The following is a 15527-nucleotide window of genomic DNA, read 5'->3' as shown; positions in this document are numbered from 1 at the left end:
GGCAGCAGTTAATACTAAATAGTTAGGTAGATTTAAATACATATTATTAGATAAATTTTATATTTTACATGTCTTTTAAATTAAATGAAAAAGTTTAGGGGATGTCATGCAGCTTACTCAATGGTATACATGATGAATATATAAAAGATCAGTACAAGAAGATATTACATCTCAGCAAAACCAATGCAGCAAACAAAAGGGCTCTGTTTGTTGAGGCTACATGAATTTTGCTGGGATAAACTTTTGCTACAGTGTTCATCTTTAGCACACACTAATGTTTTTTGGATGACACTAGACAGTGTGGTTCTGAGGTGCAAGACTCACACGTCTCTCGCAGTTGACTTCTCGTATTGTGTGCAGCCGATTCTTTCAGTTCTTTCAGTTCATTCTTGGTATATTTTCATCTTTCAACACAAAGCAACATTTACTCTTTTTCTCATAAGTAAGTAAACTCTGACAAGCCAACTGGTGTCTTAAAACATCAGACTTGATAAAACACAAGTTCAATATCATAGTAACAATCCAATAATTTATGGACATCACATGCATCCTGCCTCATGCAGAGCTAAGGTGTGAAAAAAAAAGTCTTTAATATCAAGCGATTCAAATAAATGAATGTCCATAGAAATCTATATTCAATTGTTCATTAATCTTTTTTACAAGCACCACAGACACTAACACATCAAAGAATATTACATAATTATTCCCTGAGTTTTCATCATGTCTTCTGTGGCACTGGCGGCAAATACCTGCCATCATCAGTGACTTGCCCTTCTTACAGTCTTCTAATAACAAACTCCTGACCTGCACATAGAAACAAGTGGATCAATAGAAATGTTCTCACTCTCTCGCACTTGTACATAAAATATCGGGTGTTTGATACAGTTGAAGGCCAAGTGTTTCTAGAATTTACACTGAATTTCTTGTGGTGGTTGCTCATGTCGGCACCAATGATGTGTGTCACTATGGATCGGAGGAAATCCTCTCTGGCTTCCGGCGGCTATCTGATTTGGTGAAGACTGCCAGTCTTGCTAGCAGGATGAAAGCAGAGCTCACCATCTGCAGCATCATCGACAGGACTGACTGCAGATCTTTGGTACACAGCTGAGTGGAGGGTCTGAATTGGAGGCTGAGACGGTTCTGCGACCTTGTGGGCTGCAGATTCCTCGACTTGCACCATAGGGTGGTGGGGTTTTGGGTTCTGCTGGATAGGTCAAGAGTCCACTACACACAGCAGGTGGCTACACTGGTAGCAGGGCTTGCGTGGCATGGACTGGGCAGTTTTTTAGCTTAGATGGCTCGAGCAACTACAGAAAGGGCAACAGCCTCAAAGGGTGTGGAGCAACATCCGGAAATGCGGGGACCTAGCAGCAATTGGTATTGTAATAGTAAACTGTCGAAGCTGCATTGGTAAATTACCAGAACTTCAAGCACTGACAGAAAGCACCAAAGCTGAAATCGTTATAGGTATGGAAAGCTGGCTGAAGCCAGAGATAAATTCTGCCAAAATTTTTACAAAGGCACAGACTGTGTTTAGAAAGGATAGAATGCATGCAACCGGTGGTGGCGTGTTTGTTGCTGTTAGTAGTAGTTTATCCTGTAGTGAAATAGAAGTAGATAGTTCCTGTGAATTATTATGGGTGGCGGTTATACTCAACAACCAAGCTAGGTTAATAATTGGCTCCTTTTACCGACCTCCCGACTCAGCAGCATTAGTGGCAGAACAACTGAGAGAAAATCTGGAGTACATTTGACATAAATTTCCTCAGCGTGTTATAGGCTTAGGTGGGGATTTCAATTTACCAGATATAGACTGGGACACTCAGGTGTTTAGGACAGGTGGTAGGTACAGAGTATCGAGTGACATTATACTGAGTGCACTATCCAAAAATTACCTCGAGAAATTAAATAGAGAATTGACTCATGGAGATAACGTCTTGGACCTACTTATAACAAAGAGACCCGAACTTTTCGACTCTGTACGCACAGAACAGGGAATCAGTGATCATAAGGCCATTGGAGCATCCGTGAATATGGAAGTAAATAGGAATATAAAAAAAGGGAGGAAGGTTTATCTGTTTAGCAACAGTAATAGGAGGCAGATTTCAGACTACCTAAGAGATCAAAATGAAAATTTCTGTTCTGACACTGACAATGTTGAGTTTTTATGGAAAAAGTTCAAGGCAATCATAAAATGCGTTTTAGACAGGTACGCGCCGAGTGTAACTGTGAGGGACATGGTAATGTGTTTTGTTTTTTGCACTTTCATATCTTTATCCATCCACTGTACACCATCAGTGTGGTTCCTCCATAATCTGTTTAAGATAACTCATCATGTTTGAGCTCATAACATAGGGGCAGATGTGGATTCTGACCACAATCTATTGGTTATGAACTGCAGATTGAAACTGAAGAAACTGCAAAAAGGTGGGAATTTAAGGAGATGGGACCTGGATAAACTGGCTAAACCAGAGGTTGTAGAGAGTTTCAGGGAGAGCATAAGGGAACAATTGACAGGAATGGGGGAAAGAAATACAGTAGAAGAAGAATGGGTAGCTCTGAGGGATGAAGTAGTGAAGGCAGCAGAGGATCAAGTAGGTAAAAAGACGAGGGCTAATAGAAATCCCTGGGTAACAGAAGAAATATTGAATTTAATTGATGAAAGGAGAAAATATAAAAATGCAGTAAATGAAGCAGGCAAAAAGGAATACAAACATCTCAAAAATGAGATCGACAGGAAGTGCAAAATGGCTAAGCAGGGATGGCTAGAGGACAAATCTAAGGATGTAGAGGCTTGTACCACTAGGGGTAAGATAGATACTGCCTACAGGAAAAATAAAGAGACCTTTGGAGAGAAGAGAACCACTTGTATGAATATCAGGAGCTCAGATGGCAACCCAGTTCTAAGCAAAGAAGGGAAGGCAGAAAGGTGGAAGGAGTATATAGAGGGTTTATACAAGGGCAATGTACTTGAGGACAATATTATGGAAATGGAAGAGGATGTAGATGAAGACGAAACAGGAGATAACATACTGCGTGAAGAGTTTGACAGAGCACTGAAAGACCTGAGTTGAAACAAGGCCCCGGGAGTAGACAACATTCCATTAGAACTACTGATGGCCTTGGGAGAGCCAGTCATGACAAAACTCTACCATCTGGTGAGCAAGATGTATGAGACAGGCGAAATACCCACAGACTTCAAGAAGAATATAATAATTCCAATCCCAAAGAAAGCAGGTGTTGACAGATGTGAAAATTACCGAACTATCAGTTTAATAAGTCACAGCTGCAAAATACTAACGCAAATTCTTTACAGACAAATGGAAAAACTGGTAGAAGCCGACCTCGGGGAAGATCAGTTTGGATTCCATAGAAATGTTGGAACACGTGAGGCAATACTAACCTTACGACTTATCTTAGAAGAAAGATTAAGAAAAGGCAAACCTACGTTTCTAGCATTTGTAGACTTAGAGAAAGCTTTTGACAATGTTAACTGGAATACTCTCTTTCAAATTCTGAAGGTGGCAGGGGTAAAATACAGGGAGCGAAAGGCTATTTACAATTTGTACAGAAACCAGATGGCAGTTATAAGAGTCGAGGGGCATGAAAGGGAAGCAGTGGTTGGGAAAGGAGTGAGACAGGGTTGTAGCCTCTCCCCGATGTTATTCAATCTGTATATTGAGCAAGCAGTAAAGGAAACAAAAGAAAAATTCGGAGTAGGTATTAAAATTCATGGAGAAGAAGTAAAAACTTTGAGGTTTGCCGATGACATTGTAATTCTGTCAGAGACAGCAAAGGACTTGGAAGAGCAGTTGAACGGAATGGACAGTGTCTTGAAAGGAGGATATAAGATGAACATCAACAAAAGCAAAACGAGGATAATGGAATGTAGTCAAATTAAATCGGGTGATGCTGAGGGGATTAGATTAGGAAATGAGACACTTAAAGTAGTCAAGGAGTTTTGCTATTTAGGGAGTAAAATAACTGATGATGGTCGAAGTAGAGAGGATATAAAATGTAGATTGGCAATGGCAAGGAAATCGTTTCTGAAGAAGAGAAATTTGTTAACATCGAGTATAGATTTCAGTGTCAGAAAGTTGTTTCTGAAAGTATTTGTATGGAGTGTAGCCATGTATGGAAGTGAAACATGGACAATAACCAGTTTGGACAAGAAGAGAATAGAAGCTTTTGAAATGTGGTGCTACAGAAGAATGCTGAAGATAAGGTGGGTAGATCACGTAACTAATGAGGAGGTATTGAATAGGATTGGGGAGAAGAGAAGTTTGTGGCACAACTTGACTAGAAGAAGGGATCGGTTGGTAGGACATGTTTTGAGAAGGGATCACAAATTTAGCATTGGAGGGCAGCGTGGAGGGTAAAAATCGTAGAGGGAGACCAAGAGATGAATACACTAAGCAGATTCTGAAGGATGTAGGTTGCTGTAGGTACTGGGAGATGAAGAAGCTTGCACAGGATAGAGTAGCATTGATAGCTGCATCAAACTAGTCTCAGGACTGAAGACCACAACAACAACAACATATTCTAGGAATCTGAAACATATGGATGTCAATGAGATAGGATATTTTTTTGTGTAACACCTCTGTTACCCTTTGTGTAGATGTGTGTAATTTGTGTTTTCTTCCAACTAGTGGACGCAAGTTTTTGATCAAGGCATATGAGAAATGTTATTGTTAAAATGGAACTCAGCTCAGCAGCAAATACCATACAGAATTTAACAGTGGTTCCAGAGTCCTGGAGACTTGTTTGATTGTGGAAAAGGTGAGAAGTAAAAAGACTGGGTTTGGTGGTGAAATGAGGGAGGTTTTCTTAGGTTTTCACTACATATTAACACTTTTCGCATTTTCTCGTGTAATGTGACTGTGTAGTGCTGGAATGGGAACAGGGAAAGGGCTAGATGGGTAAGGACAATGACTAATGAAGGTTGAGGCCAGAAGGGTTACAGGAATGTAGGATATTTTGTAGGGAAAGTTCCGATCTGCGCAGGGAAAGTTCCCATCTGTGCAATTCAGGAAAGCTGGTGTTGGTGGGAAGAATCCGTATGGCATAGGCTGTGAACCAGTCACTGAAATGAAGGATGTTGTGTTAGGCAGCATGCTCAGCAACAGGGTGATCCACTTGTTTCTTGGCCACTGTTTGTAGGTGGCCATTAATGTGGGCAGACAGCTTGTTGGTTGTCATGCCTAAACAGAATGCAGCACAGTGGTTGCAGCTTAACTTGTAGATCACATGACTAGTTTCACATGTAGCCCTGCCTTTGATGGGGTAGGTGATGTTAGTGACTGGACTGGGGTAGGTGGTGGTGGGAGGATAACATTATTTGTGACCGTCTTTTTGTTGTGCCTTTCTTTGACTCAGCATCTCTGCTATATGCTGAGTAGCAACTTTCCTCTTCATAATATTGTTACATTTTATCCTGGGTTTTTCATTGCTTGAGGGACTAATACCTACATCACTCATATTTACAATGGTAATAGCTTTAAAGTGGGGCATTACTGCAATGCTTTCTTTGTACAGAAATATACTCTAAGACATAAAAATGATGCATCATGAAGGAATTATCGAAGTGGGATCGAAATCGGTAAGTGTGATGTACATGTGCAGCAAACAAACGATTACAATTTCAGAAAAATTGGATGATTTATTGAAGAGAAAAAACTTCACAGACTGAGCAAGTCAGTAATGCATAGACCCACCTCTGGCCCTTATGCAAGCAGAGGAACATCGTGCCAAATCCTGTCCAATTAGAGCATTAGATAATGAAAATACTAAACTAACTGGATGGCCCTGCCCATAATGTTTCAAACATTATCAATTGGGGAGAGATCCAGCAATGTTTTTGGTCAAGGTAGGATTTGGCAAGCATGAAGACAAGCAGCAGAAATGCTTGCCCATGCAGGTATTATCTTGCTGAAATTAAAACCCAGGATAGCTCGCCATGAAGGGTAACAAAATAGGGAATAGAATATAGTTAACTTCTCACTGTGCTGTAAGAGTGCCATGGATGACAACCAAAGCGGTCCTGTAGTGAAATGAAATGGCACGCCAGACCAACACTCCCGGTTGTCAGGCCATATGGTGGGCGGCTGTCACGTTGGTATCCCATGTCTGTCCAGCGCATATCCAGACACGCCTTCAGTGGTCATTGGGCCTGGGACTCAAACTGAAGCAAGCTCATCACTGAAGACAATCCCAATCCAGAGAATGAGGTTACAGTTTTAATGTGCCTGACACCACTGCAAACATACTTCTTGCTGTACAGTGGTCAATGATAGTCAGTGTAAGGGGTGCCATGAGCTCAGCACCCTTTCTAATGGTCCTTGTGTTTACTGAAGCACCAGTTGTATGCTGGATCAATGATAAGGATGAACTGTAGGTCTGATTGCCTCTCTAATGATTGCTCAGTACTCATGTTATGTCATCTTTCTAGGTTAACTGCTTCCTTCTTGATGTTGTGTTTGGCCATGGTTCACTCATTCATGTCAAATTTGTTGAATAGTGCCATTGCTCCTATTCTAATGTTGAGCAGTTCACCAATTACTCTAATCAGCTTCTTAGAGCCCAACTTCACATCCTTTGTCAAATGCTGACACCTATGTATACTGATCATGCACCTATCTGTGAGGCATAGTTACTGTCCAACTGAGTATACGGAGCAAATTTCCAAAGACTTTATGACCTTATATCGTCATGTCTCCTGTTTACCAGCCTTGCTGGCTTTATGGTGATAATTGTGCTGCTGCATCACACATTGATCCATAAGTAGGCAAAGTTTGCAATTGTGCTTTTTTCACTGATACAAGTATGTAACTCCTTCATGGTAAATCGCATTCCCTCACTCCCTCCCCCACTCTACATTAGAGTATATTCGAAAAGAGAGTTCAGCAATTGAATCTTTTCTTTGCTACCTCTCTGTTATCCTTGATTGTCTGCACACTAACTTTAGTGTCACTGACGTTCTATACATATGACTAGGAAGTTTTGGGTTGTGTGAGAAATTTTTTATAAGATTCAGCTGCAGTTATCATTTCTATGCTTTGTCCCACATCTGTTATGTAGTACTCATTCTTTCTTTACACTGTCTGTAACCCTTCCCTCCCATCATGAACTTTTCTACAAGGTACAGATCTATCTAGTGCATGGTAAACTATTCTTTTGGACTCGAGGAACAGTTCTCTCACATTCTCCTGCCCAGTAGTAAGTGTTTTTGAGATTCTCTTTGAAGAATGACATGACTCCCTTTTTATCTTGCTTAAAGAATATGTAAATCTAACTACGTGTTTTAGCTGCACTTTATTCTTTATGTGTCATTTTTGCCACAACTCTCTCATGGTCAGTGATAGCATTTTCAGAGTTGATGTCCTCAAAGGGGTCAGGTCTGTTTGTCACCACTGGATATTGTGTATTCCATCCTGGCTTATTACAATCAAGAGTGGGCTCCCAAATCAATTTTTCAAATAGTTTTCAGAGAAAGTGGTAGTATAATTTCACATGATGTGTGCCCACCACTTACAAAACTGTAATTATTTCAGTCAGTTGTTTCTCTAGTATCATTGCATATCACATTTATTAGTGAGTAGATGTTTTCTTTAAATTTTATGCTTACATCTAGAGGTGTGTGTGTGTGGTGGTCAACAGAAGGACCCAATTGTAAGCTTATGTTCACCATCGATACTGAGTCTTGCCTAAACAGTTTTGCATGCAACTCAAATATCTGTCTTGTTGGATTTGTGTTTCTTGTCAGGTCTGCTGTGACATATACATCATCTCTATTTCTCCTTAGCCTATCCACTTAATATTGTCTGCTCAGATTGTCACCCAGGTCATTTATATAGATCAGGAACAGCAGAAGTCCCACGACGCTTCCCTGGCGAACACCTGATATCACTTCAGTTTTACTCGATAATCATACAATAAAGGATCCTTCTTTCTATATATTCGCAATACATTACAATTGTCTATGTTAAGTGTCAGTTGCCACTCCCTGCACCAAGTGCCTATCTGCTGCAGATCTTCCTGCATTTTGCTGCAATTTTCTAATGCTGTAACTTCTCTGTATACTACAGCATCATCTGCGAAAAGCCATGTGGAACTTCCGACACTATCTACTAGGTCATTTATATATATTGTGAAACGCAATGGTGCCATAACACTCCCCTGTGGCACGCCAGAAGTTACTTTGTCTGTAGACGTATCTCGATTGAGAACAACATGCTGTGTTCTGTTTGCTAAAAACTCTTAAAGCCAGCTACACTTCTGGTCTGATATTCCGTAAGCTCTTACTTTATCAGGCGACAGTGCGGAACTGTATCGAATGCCTTCTGGAAGTCAAGGAAAATGGCATCTACCTGGGAGCCTGTATCTAATATTTTCTGGGTCCCATGAACAAATAAAGCGAGTTGGGTCTCACACGAGCGCTGTTTCCGGAATCCATGTTGATTCCTACAGAGTAGATTCTGGGTTTCCAGAAATGACATCATACACGAGCAAAAAACATGTCCTAAAATTCTACAACAGATCGATGTCAGAGATATAGGCCTATAGTTTTGCGCATCTGCTCGACGACCCTTCTTGAAAACTGGAAATACCTGTGGTCTAATACCTGTGCTCTTTTCCAATCATTTGGAACCTTCTGTTCATCTAGAGACTTGTGGTACACAGCTGTCAGAAGGGGGCAGTTTCTTTTGCGTACTCTGTGTAGAATCGAATTGGTATCCCGTCAGGTCCAGTGGACTTTCCCCTGTTGAGTGATTTCAATTGATTTTCTATACCTTGGACACTTATTTCGATGTCAGGCACTTTTTTGTTTGTGCGAGGATTTAGAGAAGGAACTGCAGTGTGGTTTTTCTCTGTGAAACAGCTTTGGAGAAAGGTGTTTAGTATTTCAGCTTTGCGTGTTTCATCCTCTGTTTCAATGCCATTATCATCCTAGAGTGTCTGGATATGCTGTTTCGATCCACTTACTGATTTAATCTACATCTACATCTACATTTATACTCTGCGAGCCACCCAACGGTGTGTGGCGGAGGGCACTTTACGTGCCACTGTCATTACCTCCCTTTCCTGTTCCAGTCGCGTATGGTTCGCGGGAAGAACGACTGTCTGAAAGCCTCCGTGCATGCTCTAATCTCTCTAATTTTACATTCGTGATCTCCTCGGGAGGTATAAGTAGGGGGGAAGCAATATATTTGATACCTCATCCAGAAACGCACCCTCTCGAAACCTGGCGAGCAAGCTACACAGCGATGCAGTGCGCCTCTCTTGCAGAGTCTGCCACTTGAGTTTATTAAACATCTTCGTAACGCTATCACGGTTACCAAATAACCCTGTGACAAAACACGCCACTCTTCTTTGGATCTTCTCTATCTCCTCCGTCAACCCGATCTGGTACGGATCCCACACTGATGAGCAATACTCAAGTATAGGTCGAATGAGTGTCTTGTAGGCCACCTCCTTTGTTGATGGACTACATTTTCTTAGCACTATCCCAATGAATCTCAACCTGGTACCTGCCTTACCAACAATTAATTTTATATGATCATTCCACTTCAAATCGTTCCGCACGCATACTCCCAGGTATTTTACAGAAGTAACTACTACCAGTGTTTGTTCCGCTATCATATAATCATACAATAAAGGATCCTTCTTTCTATGTATTCGCAATACATTACATTTGTCTATGTTAAGGGACAGTTGCCACTCCCTGCACCAAGTGCCTATCCGCTGCAGATCTTCCTGCATTTCGCTACAATTTTCTAATGCTGCAACTTCTCTGAATACTATAGCATCATCCGCGAAAAGCCGCATGGAACTTCCGACACTATCTACTAGGTCATTTATATATATTGTGAAAAGCAATGGTCCCATAACACTCCCCTGTGGCACGCCAGAGGTTACTTTAACGTCCGTAGACGTCTCTCCATTGATAGCAACATGCTGTGTTCTGTTTGCTAGAAACTCTTGAATCCAGCCACACAGCTGGTCTGATATTCCGTAGGCTCTTACTTTGTTTATCAGGCGACAGAATGTTAAGATCAGAACTTCCTAGGATTTTCTGTCAAGTCAGTACATAGAATTTTACTTTTGAATTCACTGAACGCTTCACACATAGCCCTCCGTACGCTAACTTTGACATTGTTTAGCTTCTGATTGACTGAGAGATTTTGGCTGCGTTTAAATTTACAGTGAAGCTCTCTTTGCTTTTGCAGTAGTTTCCTAACTTTGTTGTTGAACCATGGTGGGTTTTTCCCGTTTATGCTCTCCAGGTTTTTCACTTTTTATAACACAAACCACTGTTTTGCCTGTTGTAGTTTCAAATCTTAAAGGGAAATCAATTCCTTGCTGCATAACAGATCATGAAATTATAACAGAATTAGTGACCCTCATTTAAAGTCATTTGTTTAGTATTCAGAGGAACTTTATTTTATACATAATGGTTTGAGGATGTTGTGGCTGTTCTCTAAATATTAGTACAGAAAAAAATCTGTGATCACCCATATTTAAATTTAACATGTTAAGACTGCTTCTCCATTGCGAATACTGTTCTTGGGCAGAAATCATGTTGGCTGAGGTTTGTAATAAGCTGGAAATTGCTCGGATTACTGTCAAGTGACTGGGAGCATCTTCAAATGGGTGTAATGGGTAGACTACCTGATTCATTTACTAGAGATAGTAAAGGTACCTCATGCACTACTCTGTTCCATAGACACTGTCTCCTCTACAGGAAGTACAACATCTATCAATGCTGATTCACGTGGGTGTGACACACAGTGGTAGATCTAAGGCCCCTGTATGATGTAGCAGGGACCAAGGACAACTTATCACCCATCCCTTTTCCAATAAGTTTTAAGTGCTGTCTTCCACTGAAACTGAAACTGAGCCAGGGAGACATACTTCACCTGCTGGGATGTCTGCCGTGTCCCACATGACGGAGAAACAATGCAATGGGTAAGGGTCTGTTAATAATCAGCAGTTAAAAGATATGATGAATAATTGTACCCTTTAGGAAAATGGCTGAAGGCATGAGTAGCATCACCTTTTGCACTCAGCTTGTACACCTGGAGGCCTCATTCAATATGTTGAAGAGGGCGTTCTGCTGAACATTGACGAAACAGGATGCAACCAACTGCAGGTGCACATTTGAACCAGCAGTGCTTGTTGTCTGGGCCCTAAGGTCATACTTGGTTCATTCCAGAAAGTGGTGTAGATGACTGAGGAGATCAGAGGAATACACAGTCTGCAGATTTATCCCCAGAACTGATTATGGTCCTCAGGTTCTGAGCCTTGCAGACTGATTGAAAAAGACACTTTGAAAGTTTTGTGACAATTTAGACTGTGACTTCATGGGCTTTTGCAATAGGTTTAAGAACTGTCGGGTGCTGCTACATGGATCAGGTGTGCACTACATGGCTTAGACAAATCTCCAAACATTCCAGATAATGACAACTGTAGGAGATCCTGGAGTATTAGAGTAAAACCCAAATAAATGGGCTTCAAAAATAAAACTCTTAAAATACTAGTCATCAACTGCTGAAGAATTTGCAACAAAGTTCCAGAGTGTGAAGCATTCATAAGAAACACTGGGACTAATATAATACCAAGTACAGAGATCTGGCCAAAACCCTAAATTAACAGCATTGAAATTTTTAGGTTAAATCTGGGTGTATATTATGTGGATAGGCTAAGGAGAAATAGAGATGATGTATATGTCACAGCAGACCTGACAAGAAACACAAATCCAACAAGACAGATATTTGAGTTGCATGCAAAACTGTTTAGGCAAGACTCAGTATCGATGGTGAACATAAGCTTACAATTGGGTCCTTCTGTTGACCACCACACACACACACCTCTAGATGTAAGCATAAAATTTAAAGAAAACATCTACTCACTAATAAATGTGATATGCAATGATACTAGAGAAACAACTGACTGAAATAATTACAGTTTTGTAAGTGGTGGGCACACATCATGTGAAATTATACTACCACTTTCTCTGAAAACTATTTGAAAAATTGATTTGGGAGCCCACTCTTGATTGTAATAAGCCAGGATGGAATACACAATATCCAGTGGTGACAAACAGACCTGACCCCTTTGAGGACATCAACTCTGAAAATGCTATCACTGACCATGAGAGAGTTGTGGCAAAAATGACACATAAAGAATAAAGTGCAGCTAAAACACGTAGTTAGATTTACATATTCTTTAAGCAAGATAAAAAGGGAGTCATGTCATTCTTCAAAGAGAATCTCAAAAACACTTACTACTGGGCAGGAGAATGTGAGAGAACTGTTCCTCGAGTCCAAAAGAATAGTTTACCATGCACTAGATAGATCTGTACCTTGTAGAAAAGTTCATGATGGGAGGGAAGGGTTACAGACAGTGTAAAGAAAGAATGAGTACTACATAACAGATGTGGGACAAAGCATAGAAATGATAACTGCAGCTGAATCTTATAAAAAATTTCTCACACAACCCAAAACTTCCTAGTCATATGTATAGAACGTCAGTGACACTAAAGTTAGTGTGCAGACAATCAAGGATAACAGAGAGGTAGCAAAGAAAAGATTCAATTGCTGAACTCTCTTTTCGAATATACTCTAATGTAGAGTGGGGGAGGGAGTGAGGGAATGCGATTTACCATGAAGGAGTTACATACTTGTATCAGTGAAAAAAGCACAATTGCAAACTTTGCCTACTTATGGATCAATGTGTGATGCAGCAGCACAATTATCACCATAAAGCCAGCAAGGCTGGTAAACAGGAGACATGACGATATAAGGTCATAAAGTCTTTGGAAATTTGCTCCGTATACTCAGTTGGACAGTAACTATGCCTCACAGATAGGTGCATGATCAGTATACATAGGTGTCAGCATTTGACAAAGGATGTGAAGTTGGGCTCTAAGAAGCTGATTAGAGTAATTGGTGAACTGCTCAACATTTGAATAGGAGCAATGGCACTATTCAACAAATTTGACATGAATGAGTGAACCATGGCCAAACACAACATCAAGAAGGAAACAGTTAACCTAGAAAGATGACATAACATGAGTACTGAGCAATCATTAGAGAGGCAATCAGACCTACAGTTCATCCTTATCATTGATCCAGCATACAACTGGTGCTTCAGTAAACACAAGGACCATTAGAAAGGGTGCTGAGCTCATGGCACCCCTTACACTGACTATCATTGACCACTGTACAGCAAGAAGTATGTTTGCAGTGGTGTCAGGCACATTAAAACTGTAACCTCATTCTCTGGATTGGGATTGTCTTCAGTGATGAGCTTGCTTCAGTTTGAGTCCCAGGCCCAATGACCACTGAAGGCGTGTCTGGATATGCGCTGGACAGACATGGGATACCAACGTGACAGCCGCCCACCATATGGCCTGACAACCGGGAGTGTTGGTCTGGCGTGCCATTTCATTTCACTACAGGACCACTTTGGTTGTCATCCATGGCACTCTTACAGCACAGCGAGAAGTTAACTATATTCTATTCCCTATTTTGTTACCCTTCATGGCGAGCTATCCTGGGTTTTAATTTCAGCAAGATAATACCTGCATGGGCAAGCATTTCTGCTGCTTGTCTTCATGCTTGCCAAATCCTACCTTGACCAAAAACATTGCTGGATCTCTCCCCAATTGATAATGTTTGAAACATTATGGGCAGGGCCATCCAGTTAGTTTAGTATTTTCATTATCTAATGCTCTAATTGGACAGGATTTGGCACGATGTTCCTCTGCTTGCATAAGGGCCAGAGGTGGGTCTATGCATTACTGACTTGCTCAGTCTGTGAAGTTTTTTCTCTTCAATAAATCATCCAATTTTTCTGAAATTGTAATCGTTTGTTTGCTGCACATGTACATCACACTTACCGATTTCGATCCCACTTCGATAATTCCTTCATGATGCATCATTTTTATGTCTTAGAGTATATTTCTGTACAAAGAAAGCATTGCAGTAATGCCCCACTTTAAAGCTATTACCATTGTAAATATGAGTGATGTAGGTATTAGTCCCTCAAGCAATGAAAAACCCAGGATAAAATGTAACAATATTATGAAGAGGAAAGTTGCTACTCAGCATATAGCAGAGATGCTGAGTCAAAGAAAGGCACAACAAAAAGACGGTCACAAATAATGTTATCCTCCCACCACCACCTACCCCAGTCCAGTCACTAACATCACCTACCCCATCAAAGGCAGGGCTACATGTGAAACTAGTCATGTGATCTACAAGTTAAGCTGCAACCACTGTGCTGCATTCTGTTTAGGCATGACAACCAACAAGCTGTCTGCCCACATTAATGGCCACCTACAAACAGTGGCCAAGAAACAAGTGGATCACCCTGTTGCTGAGCATGCTGCCTAACACAACATCCTTCATTTCAGTGACTGGTTCACAGCCTATGCCATACGGATTCTTCCCACCAACACCAGCTTTCCTGAATTGCACAGATGGGAACTTTCCCTGCGCAGATCGGAACTTTCCCTACAAAATATCCTACATTCCTGTAACCCTTCTGGCCTCAACCTTCATTAGTCATTGTCCTTACCCATCTAGCCCTTTCCCTGTTCCCATTCCAGCACTACACAGTCACATTACATGAGAAAATGCGAAAAGTGTTAATATGTAGTGAAAACCTAAGAAAACCTCCCTCATTTCACCACCAAACCCAGTCTTTTTACTTCTCACCTTTTCCACAATCAAACAAGTCTCCAGGACTCTGGAACCACTGTTAAATTCTGTATGGTATTTGCTGCTGAGCTGAGTTCCATTTTAACAATAACATTTCTCATATGCCTTGATCAAAAACTTGCGTCCACTAGTTGGAAGAAAACACAAATTACACACATCTACACAAAGGGTAACAGAGGTGTTACACAAAAAAATATCCTATCTCATTGACATCCATATGTTTCAGATTCCTAGAATATGTTGTTGTTGTTGTGGTCTTCAGTCCTGAGACTAGTTTGATGCAGCTATCAATGCTACTCTATCCTGTGCAAGCTTCTTCATCTCCCAGTACCTACAGCAACCTACATCCTTCAGAATCTGCTTAGTGTATTCATCTCTTGGTCTCCCTCTACGATTTTTACCCTCCACGCTGCCCTCCAATGCTAAATTTGTGATCCCTTCTCAAAACATGTCCTACCAACCGATCCCTTCTTCTAGTCAAGTTGTGCCACAAACTTCTCTTCTCCCCAATCCTATTCAATACCTCCTCATTAGTTACGTGATCTACCCACCTTATCTTCAGCATTCTTCTGTAGCACCACATTTCAAAAGCTTCTATTCTCTTCTTGTCCAAACTGGTTATCGTCCATGTTTCACTTCCATACATGGCTACACTCCATACAAATACTTTCAGAAACAACTTCCTGAGACTGAAATCTAGACTCGATGTTAACAAATTTCTCTTCTTTAGAAACGATTTCCTTGCCATTGCCAGTCTACATTTTATATCCTCTCTACTTCGACCATCATCAGTTATTTTACTCC

The 15527-nt window shown here is 40.9% G+C and overlaps 1 protein-coding gene across 1 annotated transcript in view; it reads left to right on the top strand.

Annotated features, from left to right (window-relative positions):
• Window positions 1-15527, top strand: part of LOC126263364 (dynein axonemal heavy chain 10) — a 1742213-nt gene that overhangs the window by 1092409 nt on the left and 634277 nt on the right. The window lies entirely within an intron of this gene.

Source organism: Schistocerca nitens, chromosome 6 (assembly GCF_023898315.1).
Source record: "Schistocerca nitens isolate TAMUIC-IGC-003100 chromosome 6, iqSchNite1.1, whole genome shotgun sequence".
Taxonomy (NCBI): domain Eukaryota; kingdom Metazoa; phylum Arthropoda; class Insecta; order Orthoptera; family Acrididae; genus Schistocerca; species Schistocerca nitens.
The sequence above is the reverse complement of the archived record's forward strand: the minus strand, read 5'-3'. Positions and strand labels throughout refer to the sequence as shown.